The sequence below is a fragment of the Drosophila obscura genome, unplaced genomic scaffold, assembly GCF_018151105.1.
Source record: "Drosophila obscura isolate BZ-5 IFL unplaced genomic scaffold, ASM1815110v1 contig_25, whole genome shotgun sequence".
In the NCBI taxonomy this organism is placed as follows: domain Eukaryota; kingdom Metazoa; phylum Arthropoda; class Insecta; order Diptera; family Drosophilidae; genus Drosophila; species Drosophila obscura.
The window spans coordinates 2055397-2067680 of record NW_024542812.1 but is presented as its reverse complement, the minus strand read 5'-3'; positions in this window follow the sequence as shown (position 1 = coordinate 2067680).

Genomic DNA, 12284 nt, shown 5'->3' with positions numbered 1-12284 from the left:
GAGGAGGAGGAGGAGGAGGCAAGTTGGGAGTCCGTAACCGTAATCGGGTTGATATATTTATCCTCGTGAAACTTTGCACGCGGCGGATTCCTCTTCAAAAATTCATCAAGGAGACGCCCAGGAGTTGGCTTCCTCTGACTTGAGTTGAGAGGCGTGACCACGCCTCCCCTCCTGCTCCTGCTCCGACGGGTGTGGACATTAACCCCAATTGGCCAAATGGCTCATTAGGTCAGTGGGGAGTTGTCGTTGCCTTCACGCCACCAACATTCAGCATTCAATGGAAATGGAAATGGATGGGGATGAGGATGGGGATGTGGATGGGGATGTGGAAGGGAAGCATTCGCAACTGCGTTGCACTGCTGCGTGGTCAGTTATCATTAGGGAGCCTTTTGGGGCTCTCGAGGGGAGCGATTAGGCGGAAGGATACAATGGATACACAGCAGGAGAAGCAGCAAGGCCAAGTCCAAGGCGAGTCGTAAGCGCTTCCCCGTCGAGGATGGCGGGAGCAGCTCCCTTCGATTCAATATTATTAATTGACATCGTGGAAACATTCCGCCGAATCGTTGGGACCCAGAGGGGGGGACGGGACCCATACACATATCGGTTACACTCCGCTGTCCGCTGTCCGCTGTCGAATTGGAAGTCATGTCCGGAATCGGGATGGAAATCGGAATGGGGATGGGGGTGGGGATGTTTGTTTAGGGACAGCGAAGGGCGCGGCCTTTCCGCTGGATGAGCATATGGCCAGTGGAAAATGTCTCCTGCGCTTGAGCTCGAGAGTTGATTAATTGGCCATAAACCAAACGATTATAATTCCCACTCTGATCGGTGGTGGGGGGGGGGGGGGGGGGGCTACACAGGGTAGATGCCATTCCATCCCAGTCGGACAGCGCCCTTCCCTTTGCCTTTCGATGCTCGAGTACCAGACAGCGCTCTGGATTAGACGGCAGATTCGGAACACACGGGGCATGTGGCATGAGGCATGTTGCATGGGGCATGGTGTGTGGGGGTAAATGCCACTTGTCGCTGGCTGCTCTCTCTCTCTCGCCTCTCTCTCCCTGTCTCTGTCTTCACGGGGGAGCATTTCTGATGCTCCGTTCCATTGCCATTCGCCTGGGCACCGTTTACCGTTATGATTGCAGAGGCAGAGCCACAGGCAGAGCCACAGGCAGACTTCCTTCGTCGGTCGGTCGGTCGGTCGCTCCGCCAGCTGGTGATTTCCCTTGAAGTTGCCCCATAATCAAGGGGATGTGTGCCCGGTGGGTCGGTGCGGGGGGTGGTGGATGGTGGGGATGGATGTGGCAGAGCGCCAGGCAGTAATTGCTTAATTTGATTACGTGCCGCCGTAAAAAGCAGAACAGGAAATTTGCACACACAGAGAGAAGGTCCGTTCGGGGTAATGAAGTTTGGATGGATGGAGGGAGGGATGGGCGAAGGTGGGAGACTGCTTGGTGACTGGTTGCAGAGTGACTCCCCCAGTGCCCAACCGCAGTCTGGCAACCCCCAGCCCCCAGGATGCGGACGACTTTAAACTTTATCGCAGATGGCGAACAACTCAATTCATGTTCCGGCTGAGCCTTTCGCCGCCTCCACCCGAATGTCGCAGGCAATTTGCAACAAACAACAAACAACAAACAAGAGAAGTTGGAAGTGGGGAGAGGCAGAAGGCAGGAGGCAGGAGGGACAATGGCGTCAAAGGATCGAAATGGGAAATGGGAAACCGTTCGCTTCGTGCGATAATTAGAAGCGCCCCCGTGCACGCTCAATTAGAAGCTTGTAAGCTCCACCCTGGAAGGGTGAGCGGTGAGTGGAGGAAGGGGCACGAGGAGTACATGAACATGGAAGCACTCTCCGTCACAGTCCCCCTCCCCCAGCGTCCCATGGCTGCAGCCTCGATGCAGACACGCGATGATCCGCAGCAGAGCTCAGCGGGGAGATGGTGGCGGAGAGGCTTGAATGTCTTAATTAACTGTTGGCTGCAGCACTCCGCGAAGTAAAGAGGCCGTAAAGCAGGCAAAAGGTCTTGCCAGACGGAAGGGGGAGCTGCTATTCTCTGAATTATGTCAAACGCGCAGCCCATTCGGGGAGTGTAGATGGGAGTAGGTTAAGAGGTGCCTCTAGAAGTCTGCAATTGAGTACGAGTATAGACCGAACTACTTCAGAGTGGGAGTATATGCCACTCTACTTAAGCTTCACGCTCCTCCCCCCATGGCCAGCACACAGAATCAGAGTCTGGGGAGTGCAAGGTGCTCCCAGGCGCACCCACTCCTGTCGAGCCTACTGAAGGGTCTGCCGTAGGGCGAACACCACGCTGAAGGCCAGCTCCTGGGCGTTTGGGACTTGGGGTCTGGGCGCCAGGCCGCTTGTAGTTCCAGGAGCGAGCCCGATTCGCGATCGCAGACGAACTGCTCGCCAGGCCAGTGTCCCGGGCACCTGACAAAGGCTCCCTCGTAGGAAGTGGGTTGTGGGGGACTCTCTTCCAATCAGACTCCCCCACGGCTGCAGCCTCGTTGCAGGCACGCGATCTGCAGGCAAATGGTGGGGCAGGGGCTCGGAATGTCTTAATTAACTGCCTGCTGGCTGCGTTCCGCGAATTCAACAGGCAACAAAGCTACCGGAGGGGTGGCAAGGGAAGGGTGAAGTGCTTCTGTTTGCACCACTAAATAATGTCGAGGACGTCGTTCCTTATATTTATGTTCTGCAATTATTCTGCACCGCGTCCTGCCTGCAGCCTGGAGAGGATTGAGAGAGAGGTGGGAATTTTCAGTCGGAGTTTGTTTTGGCATGGGGGTGGGGGGGCGTGGATGGGCTTCGCCTGTGTTTAGGTGCCGCTTATCTGATCCAGGATACACGAAGAGTGCAGGGACGTGCACACATCGCCATCTTTCACACACACACACACATGTACTGGGAACTCTCTCTCTCTTTCTCTTTCCTGTTGGCGGCGACGCCAGAAGCAGACGAAAGTGTTGCCAGACTAATGGAGTGGTTTTATGGGTGGCACGGGGCACGGGGCATGGGGCATGGCGCATGTCACTTGGCCATAAAAATAGTTTACGTCTGACATGAGCCGAAAACAATTTGCATATATTTTTGCGCTGGATAACGACATAATTTAGGATACGTTCATTGGATCTAGAGCTCATGGAGGCGGGCGGGAAGGGGAGGGGCTCTATTGCGTAAGCGGCTCTGTGTCAGAGCGGTGATGTCTCTCCGGGGTCTCCAGTGGGCTCCCCAGGCCAGTGCTCGGCCCTTTTCCCCCTCTTTCAGCTGACTAACTCCTGGGACTGATGTTTCCTATTATTCCTATTATTCCGGCACATTTTCGTTTTATGTTCCCGCTGACAGAGATGCCTGTGGCATGCCCAAGTGAAGTGCGAGTGCAGCACGAGATTAATCCGATGTGGCTACAGCCACACTGTGGGAAATTCCCCTTTTGATTCCCGAGTCCGAGAATATCAGTGGAATCAGTGGAATCGACTCTCCATGAGCTCCCTTCTAAACCGATACCCACCGACAACGAATCAAAGTGGAATCCCCTTTATGCCCAGGCACCTGAGAGCCGCAACCAGGAGCTGGTGCACCGATGGCTGATGGCTGATGGCTGCCGCTGGCGACTTTCGCCTTAATGCAGTCGGCCAGCCTTGCTCAGCAGTTAGCCCCGAACTTTGCACATTACGGTACCCATTCAGTGAGGAGTAAGGTGGGTGGGGGGACTCCCACTTTTTAACACTGTAATCCCAGTAAACTTGAAACTTTTCCTAAAGAAAGAGCAGCAGGAAAAAACTTGTTCATTGCCTTCACCCCTCCCCGCTGGCTTTGTGGATGCGTAGCAGCAAAATGGCGCCCAGCGGCGTCGACAGCGGCGCCAAATGAATTGCATTTTGTTGAGGCAGTCCCCTGGCCTCCGTCTCCGGAGCTGGAAGGCCCGAGCAGACTTTGCGGGAGCCGACTGGCAGACGCAACGCGAGCAGTTTTATTCACTGTCAAACGGAATTTAACTGAGTTCCAGCTCCAGCTCCAGCTCCAGTTACCATGTCCATTTCCATTTCCATTTTCCACTCGCTTTTCTTTTGCACAGGCATTGAAATTAATTTGGCATTTTTTTTGCAGCCGGAACTCTGGCTGGTTCTGCCTGTTAAACTAATTTGTCCGGCGCCATCTCCATAATTCCAGCAGCTTCAGCTTCAGCTTCAGCCGGAGCCAACGCACACACACAAACAAACACACACAGAGGGCATTTTTAATCCATTTGAAAGCGAACGGAACTGAACGGAACGGAACGGAACGGAGAGGACATATGAGAGGAGGACGCTGTGCATCCCAGCCGTACGTATAATAGCGAGTGATGAGCCACTCGAAAGCTTCATGGCAGCTTGCCACTGCCCAGGGCTCCTGAAAGAGATTCGTTGAGTGGCGGTGGGGAGGAGATAGTGGCACAGGGCTAGGCACAGATCCCGATACAGATACAGATACAGGTAGAGGTAGAGGTACAGAAGCTGCCTGCTGCTGGTGGGAACACCTTCAAATCGCCCACTCCACTGGATAGCCGGACTGATTGTATTGTTAATGCTGCTGCTCCAGCTCCAGCTTCAGGTTATCATTTTGCCCCAGCTCCTGCTCCTGCTCCTGCTCCAGCTCACCTGTCCTACTCCTGGCGGTTGCCACGACACCCGTTTGAGTGGGGGTGGGGGGATGCACGAAAAACAATTTTGCAACTGGCATATCGAGAGTCAAGGTGCACTCATGCATGTGGAACGGAACAGCCACGCCTGAGCGCACCGCCCGTACCAGTCAAGAGGGGTGGGGTCCCCCCCACCTACCGGGTGGCATGGCAACGGCAAACGGCAAATTATGGAAGAACACTCAAAAGTCGAGTCTACAAAGTACTCAGCGTGTATCAATGGCCGCCGTAGCCGAAGCCGAAGCCGAAGCTCAGTGCTCATTCCGGCTGAATGGCACTCAAAATTTGTTGTTCGAATTGCTGGCAGTCTCTTAGTTAGGATTTATTGGATGGGGATGGACATAAGAATTGTAGTGCTGGGGCCAGGCCAGGCCAGGCCAGCTCAGGCTGAATGGAATGGAATGAAATAAAATGGCTCCGCCGGACTAAAAAGAAACAGCCGTACGAGGAGTCCGTACGCACTTGATTTAGGTCAAAGGCAGTTAATGAAACTTTTCACAACACACCCCCCAATGGATTTACCCTCCTGCTGACCACAAAGACCCAAAATTAATTTCATGGCTCAAAAAATACAATTCGAAATTAATTGTTGTCCGTTCGAAGAATCGTTCGAAGAAAATACAGCAGAACCGAACACGACGACAATAAGCCACATTTCTAAGACGCCAGGGAAAGCTGCAAAAATATTTGGCAACAAACCAAGTGAAAATTGCTAGGAAAAGATAAAGACAGAGAGACAGAGAGAGAGGGAGTGAGTGGGTATAGAATGAAAGGGGGTGTGTGACAGTTTGGGAGTGTGAAGAAAACGGAAAAGGCAATGACAATGCGAGCGGTGGGGAGGCCAAGATAAGTCCTTGGATATCAGAGCCAGGCCAATAAATGGCATACCGAACAGAAAGCCAAAGCAACACAAGAGACACGGACATGACGTACCGAGAACAGCAGAAGACAGAGAGAGAAAGTGGAGAGTAGAGAGTAGAGAGAGAGAGAGCTATCCACAAACCGCACACAATTTGTGCAAACACGCAACTCGAGCAAACCAAGGAGGCACGGCACACGGCTCACGGCACACCACACACATGCCTGCCGCCTATCAAATCAAACACAATTGCCAGAGTCCAGCAACTTGGTTGACTGGCTGACTGGTTGACTGGTCAATTGTCCTTGCTCTGAGCCAGACATGCAATTAAAGTTTGCGGTCCGGGACGCACCAGGCACAAATCGCTGCAACTTGCAAGTGTTCTGTTGCGTGCCGTGCCGCTTTAACTGAACTGAAACTTGTTCGGACAAGCAATCGAACCAAGGTATCAATCTACAGTGTAATGCTGCAAGCCCATCCCATCCCCATCCCATCCCCAGCCCAGCCCAGCCCATCCCACTTATCGGCAATGTAAATACATGTGTGAATGCAGCCACCTGAACCCGAACCCGAACCCGAACCCGAACCGGAGTCTGAGCCTGAGTCTGAGTCGCAGGCGGGGGTATCCATCCTCAAATCGCATTGGCGCCGTTACCAGAAGCCATAAAAGAATACAAATTGATGCCACCTCAAGCTCAAGGGGAGGGCGTTGCGGCTGCTGATGCCTGAGCATTATGTTCGCGTATTGATCTCCAAATTGAATGTAAATGCGGCAGCTGAAGCTCATTCCGATTCCGATTCCACTTCCAGTTCCCATTGAGTCGCTGATGCACGTGGGAGTCGAGCAGCTGATGGATGGCTCTTTGTTGTAGCGCAACTTTGGCCAGCTGCTTTCATCGGCTGGGATGCACTTTTTGGCTTATGCCTGGAAGCGCATCTGAGCCCCACACAGGGAGAAAATGTTGCAGCTGGAGAATGTGTAACTCACGTATAATATACCCAGACAATACACAATATTTCGAGGGGTTTAATTTCGAGAATACTATTAAATGTCAGTGCAGTGTTTTGCAGTTCTTAAAACTACTTGGAAAATCAGATTCCTGCGGTTTTTCATCCTCAGATTTTCCCATCTGTCCGCTGAGTACCCGTACCCCCCCTTGGTGGTGGTTTCCTCTCCCAATGATGTCTTCATATGCCTTTTGATCCGTGTGTCCCTGTGTTGTGGGCTCGCCTCGCCCGTTGCTGCTGTGGCTGCGTGGCTGCGTGGCTGTGGCTGGGCCTGCTGCTGTTTCTGCCACAGACTTTTATGACAGTGAGGCACATTAAATTTAACAGCTTATCAAAGCAGTTGACACTTGCCCCAGACCCGGCCTCTGTCCCTGCCTCTCTGCCCCGGCGGGGACATTTACATTTTGGTTAACTGTAAATTGGCTTTGTTGTGGGTCCCGTGTCCCGTGAGTGGGGTGGGGTGGGTGGCAAAACTTTTGTGAAGCTCATTGAGCGCGTTAATTGATTTTCGCGGCAAACAAAAGGCAAAGTTTCAAAGGGACATGGACACACGTCGGGTGTGAATAGTAGCGGCAGAGGTGTTGGTGTTGGTGCCGTGGCAGGGGCAGGGGCAGGGGCAGGGTCTGCCGCTGGGGCTGGGGCAGTGTTGGATAAATGAAACAAAAGCCAGTTAAGGACTATGGAGCAGAGCCACAGCCGCAGGAGCAGAAACGGAGGCTTCAGGTTCCAGGTTGCAGGGCCGGAGCTAAAGGGCCAATTGTTTGCGGCACAACAAAGCAAGCAACAAACAAAAAAAATAAATGGAAAAGTACCAAAACAGAACACAGTACAAAGGATATACATATACACACGTATATATACATATATATTTTATATACTTATACATATCGGTGTCTGTGGATATGTCATTGAGTGTGTGTTTTTTTTATGTGTATGAAGCCCTAAAAAAATATGCCAGCAAGGGTGTGCGGTTGGCAGGAAAGGCCGAGGGGGATGGTCCGAGGGGGTGGGCTGTGGGATGTGGGTGGGGTGTTGCGGGGGTCTATGGGATGGTGGAAGAATTGAAGCAATTTACGAAATGGCATTATTTGAACGCAAAACATAGAGAAGACTACGACTGCGACAACGGAAAAAATTACCCAAACAACTAAAATAGACAGGGGATCCCATATACTCGCCCTACTATCCCCCCCTTCGTGCTCCTTCTAGCAGCCACCCGTCCCGGGGCCATGAAGCGCCATCCTTGTTGTCACTGCCACTGGCCTTGTTGTTATTGTCTCTTTCTCCCCCATCTCTCTCTCTCTCTCTCTTTTTTCAGTCCCCGTCTATCACTGGTTCCCCGCCCACCCAACCCTTTTCGCCTCTTCCTCGGTGGCTGCCCATTTTTTTTAAGGCACAACAAAAGCAAGAAAAGAAACCCAGAACAGAACGAACGTGTTGCAACTTTACATATTTTTACAAGGGGGCGAAAACTATTTTCCTTTCATTTTTTTGTACTCCGGGAAAAGCATTTCATGTGGGTAGGAGGGCGAAGGGCGAAGGGCAGGGTGGAGAGGTCAATTGCAGGCGATTCTTTGAATTTGTTCCGTTCCTTCCGGGTGTGGATGTGAATGTGGGTGTGGGTGCCATGGGATGGGGACTGGGGCCTGGGACTGGGACTGGGGCACACTCAGTGCACGAAATGATAATAAAAACGAAATAAATTTTATGCAGCGGAACGAAGAGGAGAAGTGGAGCGAAGGAAGGACGGAAGGGAATGGAGGGAATGGAAGAATGACTAACAAAATGCATGAACATTTAAGGATACAGCGAACGCATAAAATAAATGAAGTGCATGCAATAACCCACACACCCACACCCACCACACCACATGGCTACAGTGATGCACACACACACACACACATAGTCGGAATAAAGTAAATGCCATAAAATTCCTCACAGCACAGGGCCCATGATTCAGCGGGAAATAAAGTCCGTTAGAGTGTGGAGTCATTCGGCTCGATAAATGATTATCGATTGGAAGTGCAGCCGCCGACAAAATTAGACAAACTTAATCGAATTCAATGGAAACTGCAGGCAGGCAGCACCAGAACCAGCACCAGCACCAGCACCAGAATCGAATCCTTATTTACGAATCTGCATATTTTGATATTTGCCAACATTTCTACACTTTTCTACCCTCACTCTTTGGCTCTTTTAATTAAAAGTCTCGCCCAGTGCCACCCTCTCCTGTGTTTCTCTCTGGCCAGGTCAAGCGGGGGCAGGTGGCTGACAATTCAGTCAATATTCAGCTGCTATGATTTTAAAATGTTCTCTAGTCATTTTCCAAACATTTATTTTAGTCGAGTGCCAGACTGCTGCTGCTGCTGCTGCTTCTCTCCTCTGTGGACCCTCTCGGGCTCTGTGCCAAATTGTGTGTGTTTGCTTATGTCGAGAGTGTAAAAACAAATACGAGCCGAAGAGTCCCTGGCATCGACCCCAAAATGCACTTATAACAAAATCAACAAAGTTCTCAGCTGACAAAATGTTTTCATGTTTAGCTTTAATACATCCCAGAGATCGTTTACCAAGGGAGAACGAATATACATTACATGTGCGAGTGCAAGTGCAAGTGCAAGTGCACTCAAACGGTGTGTGCTGCCTCTGGTTAGGTTAGGTTATTCTTAATGTTCCACAAGTTGTGAAAAGTAACCCGCTTCGCCCATAAACGAGGGCCTTGCCCCAAGTATCATTTTCCAGTAACTTCAGCTGCAACGGCGGAGATTCCCCAGCGAATTCGTAATTGGGAACATTTGTGCAGCATTTTGCAGAGCAAAGCAAACAAAAGTTGCATGTTCAACATATTGAACACAAAGTAAAATGGTTCAAATGTGCAACACAAATGCAGGGGCAGAGCCAGAGTGGGATGTAGGTCTGGAATGGGGGCGGGGGGGAGTGGCACATATAACGATTGCAATGCAATTGTTGCACACACTCAAAGAGAGGGCCAGCAAGCCAATGCCAGCGCCAATGCCATTGACAGATGCAATTATGCAAATGCTGTATCTGTGGGTGTGCATGGGTGTGGGTATGTGGTGGTGGGGAAGGGGAAGGGGAAGGGGGAAGGGGGAAAGCAACAATGCATAATGAATGCTCCACGATGCGTGGGTGTTCGTGTCATGTTGAATATGGACACACAAAAGGTTGCCACTGCCCAGTGATGCATGCAACAGCAACTGCAGTTGCAGCATGTGACTGAGTGAGCAATTCCATTCCATCCCACCCCATCCCATCTCTCTGTCTGTCCTGCATTTCTCTCACTCTCACTCTGACTCTGAACTCTCTCTCTCTCTCTCTCTCTCTGCTGGGTGAACCTTTGATTTATCAAATGAAATTGTTAATTTTGCAACCAAAGCCAATTTATGAGGGGGTGGTGCGGGAATGCTGCCGCTGCCGCTGCTGCTGGAGCCCATCGAGGCAAAAGGAAAGCCACAAAAATTGTATCGTCATGGAAAATGTTGGCATAATTGAGTCTCTGCCTTGAAACTGTCCTGTCTGCCCGCTGATAATTCAGTTTCAGTTTCAATTTCACTTTATATTGGTGTCTTCTGGTGGTGCCATCTTTCTGCACTCCACTCCACTCCATTCCATTCGCTTTCCGATATTTTCCATTTGGCCTGTCCATTTGGCATCCCCCTGCCACTCCGCTCGTTGTGGGTTTTTGGCTTTAGTTTTGGGGCACGGCACAAAGCGAGATTCAATTAAAATCTCTGGCAGTCTCAATTAATTGATTTCCATTTAAATTTTAATTTAAATCAATTGCCGTACCGTATTCAAACCCCGCCACAGGACACATGTATACATCCAACGTACATGTGTCTGTACGTACGGACGTATATGGCCACATTTATAGTCGGTTGTTGGCTGGCTGGTTGATTGTTAATGCGAATGCATTTCGTGCATATGTTTGACTCTTGTGGTCAAGTGGTTGAAGCCGGGGGTGAGGGCTGGCTGGCAGGCGGACTCGGGACATGTCTGCAGAGATCATGTCAGACGCAAAATCCTGCTGGCATAAAACACATTTGGTTGGCTCCATTAATTGGCTTTGATTGCAAAATAACAATTGTACTTGTGACGGGAGAGGGAAGCGAGTCTAATGTGGCATGGCATGCAGAGGGATGTGGCACGAAGCAGAGCAAACGAAATCAAACTCAAATTAATTAGGAAGCCAACAGGCAGACAATGAAAGTGTGCAGACGAAAGGGAGAGTAATCGTTTGATTTGCTGATGGAATGGGAAGCTCCAATGGGATATCATTCTTAACTTAATGCAGATGCACATTCGAGAGAGTGTAGAGACAGAGAATTATGCGAAATTCATCAAGGAAGTGCATAGAAGCCCCCTTGAGGCGTGGGTGGGACATGGCTCAGTCGCTCAATCGCTCAATCAGTACAGTTGTGTCAAAACTTCGTTTGGTAACTTTTCTGCCTCTCCCTCTCTATTCTCTGTGCCCCTTTATGCCACTTGTGTGACATGTGGGATACACGAGTAAACGAGCGTCCCTTCCCCCACTCCTCAGTCAGCGCGTGTCGTAATCAAGTCAAAGGCAGGTCCCGCGTCACCTATTCCACACCCAGCCACATCCACATCCACATCCGCATCCGGATCCCCGCTTTTTGGTGTGACAAGCCACATTTCAGCCGCAGAGTCTTTTGTTTGACTGAAAATTCAATTAACGCCCGCAAAGGCAAGGCCAATGGATGGGCAAGGGGAAATGGGGGAGTGGCAAGAGGTACAGAGAGCCAATTTACAGTTAACCAAAATTTAAATGACTTTCGAGGAATTCTCACCCACTGGTGCAGCCCTCCCCCCCTACCCCCATACCCCCATCCCACCCCGTGAGCACGTTGACATGACATGATGATGGGGAAGCTTCAGCATCGGCTTCGGCTTCGGCTCTTTGATAACTTATAAAATTTAATGCGCCATCAGGGTCGTAAAATCTGTGGCAGAGACGACAGTGACGTGGGGGTAACAGCTCAATGGGGATGCCACATACAAAATGGAGTCATAAAACGGAAGGACGCCAAACGAATGGAGGGACCGGCGGGGAAGGAAGACGGAAGACGGAAAAGAGCATAAACAAGCGGAATATGCATGACGTACGACAGGCGACAGGCGATGGGCGGTGGCGGGGGGGTGCTGTTTGCTCCCCTCGCCTGCTGCCAGCGATGGAATATTTCAAATTCCATTGGCATACGCTTCCGCTTGCTTCTCCTCCCTGCCTCTGCCCCTGCCTCTGCCCCTGCCTCTGCCCCTTACCCTACACAAAGCAAGTGCCGAAAGTCCGGAATTTTCACAGGTGCTTTTTCCTTGGTTTCGGCCAGCCGCTGATTTAAATTATCCGCATGCCCGGCCCGGCCCGGCCCGGGGGGCCAGAGCCCCAGCATAAATTCCCACCAGAGGCGAACAAAATTCAACCAAAAGCCAATTGGCCGAGATAAGATGTAATGGCCTTTTGTGGCCCACTTGGGTGTAGGAGTGTCCCGGAATGTCCCTCCATATTTATCTGGAAGAGTTACGAGTCACTGGACCCGGCACCCGGGACCCGGGACTGGCCAGGGTGCAACATTGTCCAGCGGCGAGTCAACGACACTTGCAGCGATGCAACGGGCGCACCCCACCCCACTGCCAGTGTGGCATGCGGCGGGGGTTACGTGTTGCGGCCGTTGCTTTAATGGCCGCCGAGTGACT